The sequence below is a fragment of the Rousettus aegyptiacus genome, unplaced genomic scaffold (assembly GCF_014176215.1).
Source record: "Rousettus aegyptiacus isolate mRouAeg1 unplaced genomic scaffold, mRouAeg1.p scaffold_m13_p_6, whole genome shotgun sequence".
In the NCBI taxonomy this organism is placed as follows: domain Eukaryota; kingdom Metazoa; phylum Chordata; class Mammalia; order Chiroptera; family Pteropodidae; genus Rousettus; species Rousettus aegyptiacus.
The window spans coordinates 20,857,291-20,861,868 of record NW_023416309.1 but is presented as its reverse complement, the minus strand read 5'-3'; positions in this window follow the sequence as shown (position 1 = coordinate 20,861,868).

The window sequence follows — 4,578 nt, the reverse complement described above, 5'->3', positions numbered from 1 at the left end:
GGGTTGGTGAACATGTGGAGATTTTGGGAGAGAGGCGTGCTCCAGGAGAGCATGGAAGTTCCATGCCTCTTACTGCCCACATTTCCCTAGCCATCTCTTCAAGCATCTGGCTATTCCTGAGTTATACCCTTTTATAATAATTCGGTAATCTATTAAGTAAAAAGATGCTTTGAGTTCTGTGAGCTGCTCTAGCAAATTAATCAAACCCAAAGACGGGATCATGGGAACCTGCAATCTAGAGCCAGCTGGTCAGAAGCACAGGAGACAACCTGAACTTACAACTGGCATCTGAAGGTGGGAGCAATCTTGTAGGACGGAGCCCTTAATTTACAGGATCTGATGCTATCTCAAGGTAGATAGTGTAGAATTGAGTTGAGTTGTAGGATTGATTTGTGTGAGGAAAAAAACTCACAATTTAAAATTGGGTATAGAGTCTTATTGAGAAACAGTTACCTTCTGTTGATTTATAAGGAGTGTCTAATTCTCTCTTTCATTCTCACACACACTGTGCTAGGACCTGGAAATACAAAGTCTTATTAAGAATTAGGTTCTGTCCTCAGAGATCTTTAGTCTAATTGAAAAGCCGGTAAAGCAACATATCCAGTGTGGTTAAGGTCTAGATTCAGATGTGACCTAGTTCCTATGGAAGTTCAGAAGACAGCCATAAAAACCAGACTGATGGGCCAAGGAACACTTCTTGAAAGGGGTGAAACTTGAGAGATGAAGGAAAGTTTGCAAAGCAAAAAGCAGGCAGGGGTAGTTTAGGACAACATTAGCGACTTATCTTTATTTTTGTAAGCAACACAGTTGGGACAATAAGGTAATAATTACTATAAAATCTAATTGTCTTAAAGTGTCAATCCCTAATGTTTTCAACAACCTTGTATTAGCTTGGATTTAATGTAACTTAAAATCCAATATTTGCCTTCTATAGAGCCATAGAATGCTAGAACATGAGAGGATATTTAATATGTTAATTCAATTTCCAATATCAAAATTATATTTTTTAAAATATGAAAGTAATTCAGGTTTTTATAGTACATGTAAAAGAAAAGAAAATTCATCTTTAATCCTACTTCTAAACTATCATTAATATTTTGTAGCTAAATTATTTAAAAATGTCCATTATTATTTCTTTGAGGTAAATTAAGATTAACAGCAAGATGGGAACTGCAAATGAAAAGAAAATGCTTATTTTAAGGCCTCTCACTAATGTTAACAATACGGGAAAATTAGATTTACCTTTGGAAGTCTGGGCTCTTGGAGTAGGCTGCCCAAGTTCCCACCAACGTCCATTATTAACTCTGAGACCTTGGACAGTTATGTATCTTTCTAAGCTTTGATTCTTTATTGACCAATGGAAAATTGCCACCAGAGCAAGATCAAGGGGCATCCTTTGGGTGGCAGCTGCGAAGACTGGGGCACCAGATGTATGTAAAAGTCCCTTCTGGGAAACGACACCCACAGGCTGGAGCAAGGCAGAGAATGAAATGTAGAGATGGGGCCCACCAGTCTCCATCTCCAAAGAGAACCCCAGCAAGCCTCGAAGTGTGTTTCAAACCAGACGCCTGCCCCTCAAGTTGAAGCTCCAAGACAAATAAAAGAGCCTTTCCTGGAAACAGTCTCAGCATCCCTCAAAGAGCTGCTTCCCTGCTGGGCCTTGGGGCAGGTGGGTCAGTGTGCAATGAATTCCAGAGCAGTTCCTCAGTTTTTATGGTCTTGTGGGTCTTATGTACCCAAGCCCCTGTTGGTTTCCAAAGCTAATGTTTTGGGGCTCATCTCTTAGGAGCAAGTCTTAAAAGTTGGGGGTCCAAACCCTTTGTGGGGTCCAAGCCTTTGCACCTTAAGGAGAAGCTCTTTGTTTTGAGTTCCCTCCTGACTGTGGGTTGCTGTTCCAGGGATGGAGTTCACAGTGAGATCATGTCCCAGCCTCTTCTACCCATGTGTGTGTGGGGCTTTCTCTCATTCTCCCAATGAGTAGGTATTTTTAGTTTTTTTTTCAGAGAAAGTTATTCTGTATATAGCTGTAGATTCAGGGCGTCTATGGGATGAGTTCTGGATCCTCTTACATCGCCATCTTGAACCGGAACTTGATTTCTTAAATATAAGTACTTGATCATATATTTTTAAACAAAGTTTGGAGTAGCTCCATATTTCTATCTTTCTCTTGAGCAAGACCTGTGTTTTTAAAAGGCTTGAACTTCTTTCAAATATTCTTTCCATTGCCTGCCTTCAAGCAACTTTTCTGTCTTCTGTTATTTTTATCTAGTAATCTAATTTTGTTTTTCAATGCAAACAAGTTACCAACATCATTATTTATTTATTAAAAAAATAGACTTTATTTTCTAGAGCAGTTTTCGGTTCACAACAAAACTGAATGGAAAATACCGAGGGTTCCCATATCTCCCTAGCCCTCATCCTCATTGTTTTTTATAGTGAATTCTTACTTGTATTTACCAATGTGTGTTTTGACTTTTTGTTTCCTACTGCTTCATGCATCCCCTACATTCCTTCTGGATTTATTTTAGTTCATGTGATGTGAACCTCAATTACAATTTCTAGAAATGCAAAATAAATATATGTGTGGTTTTTCAGGTGGGACACTTTTATTCGTATGGTCTGTGGACTGATTTTGTCACTAGAAGTCACTTTTTTTTTCACTTTTTTTTTTTGTGAGCGAGCTCATCTTCATGGACGTTGTCTCTATTGAGAGCCCCGTGCGTGCCTGGGATGGGAGACCTCCCGTGGAATGGCTTTTGTTTGCCCCTGTCCACACTGCATAATGATTATGAGTTCCCAACTAGTTTTTGTATTAAATAATTTTAGATTTATAAAAAGTCGCAAAAATAGTACAGGAAGTTCCCATATACCTTCATCCAGTTTCTCCTATTTCGGTAGCCCTTAGCTAGCCTACGTTTGGCCTTCAGCAATTTTTAAAAAATTTCTAGCTAAATTCTTCCTAATAGCTAACAGAGTATCCAGAGGTGTCTGTCCCAGTTATGTGGAGGCCTGGGTTCTGTTTCTCCCTGTGGATGACTGTCTTTCCTCACATTTTAGGTTCTTTGCCGGCCCTATGACCTCAGCTTTCTGACGGGTTCATGAAAAGTTGTTAATTTTAGTTTGTCCAGCATGTTCTTTGTCGTAAGTGTGGGAGTGATGATTTCCAAATCTCTATATCTCATCTGGTGGGATTTTCCTTCCCAACTGGATTGTTAGCTGTGAGAGGGAAAGGACTGTATTGCTCTCATTTCCTGTGCTACGTAGCAGTCAGCAGAGTCCCGTGCTCTTAGCAGATGCTAAAAATCATTTTTGGAATGCATTTCTTTTGAGCATTTTATTAGAAATGTGTTTTTTTTTTTCTTAAGTTAGACAAGAAAGATTTTATTTTCCTTTAGACTTTACCAAACACTTCTTTTAGTTCTTAGCCCATTAGAGTACCATAGTGCATTTGGTGTATTGATTATAAATTTAAGTTAATTTTCCTTTGCTCTTTGACTTTTAGTTTACTGTAGAATCTAATTGCTGGACTAGCAAAAAACTAAGTGCTTCATCCAAGCCTGGATTTCATATCTGTGAGGCAAGAACTACTGACGCGCACATTGAAGCATTTTGCACATATGTTTTTCTCTTTTGCTTCTGTGGTAAGACATTTTTCTAGCTGTGCTTTGGATTTTGCCCATTCCAGTTTTGAAATTTCCACATGGGGTTTAGCCACTTTGTGAAGTGCTCTCAGATTCCCTGCTTACTGTCAGGGTCAGCTTCAGTTGTTGGATCTTTGATATCTTTCTGTTTTTTTGAGCCTGGGTTTACTGTCTCATTTGCTGACTTCTTTGCCTTTATTCTTTCCCAGTATTTCATGGTTGTAAGTATGGGCCTTTCCTTTCAACAGTTCTCTGTCCTCAGGGAAACACTCCATCTTGTCTGTTCCATGGTTTTTGATTTTGACTCTGTTGCTACCCAGCTGTGCTATTTCGGCTTGAATCACAGCGCCCCGGAGCGTGGACTTCGTTCTGCCTGTTTCTCATCTTCTTCTGCTCTGACTTTGTTTTAGACACAGTTTTTAATTCAGCAGAGATTTTCTCATTACTCTTTTTCTTAGTTGCTGATTCCAGTCTGCCTCTTTAAAATAAAGTCGATTTTGTCAATTCCTTCTTTTCTTTTTTCTTTTTTTTTTCCTATTTGGCAATGTTGAGATTGCCACTGCTCTTGACAGCTGCTATCCAATATGTCATTACTCAGCCTTGGAAGTAATTTTAGAATATTCTGTGCCCAAGACTGTGGAACACTGTGTTACTGGTGTCCTGAGGGTGGAACATCTGAAGGTGGGGGTGACCTGAAGGAAGAATCTGTGACATTTGTACAATGCCATACTATTTACAAGGGACCTTTAAATGTGTGATCCTGTCTAATGCTCACAATAAGCCCAGGAGGGTTGCAGGGCATTAAAATTCCCAGTTTCAAAGCCATGGAACTTGAAGATCATAAAGTTAAGTTTTTTCCCAATGTTGTTTAGCTAGAAGGTGATGGAGCCAGGGTTTGAACTTATGTTCCACCAGTGTTCTTTAAATTATAGACTCT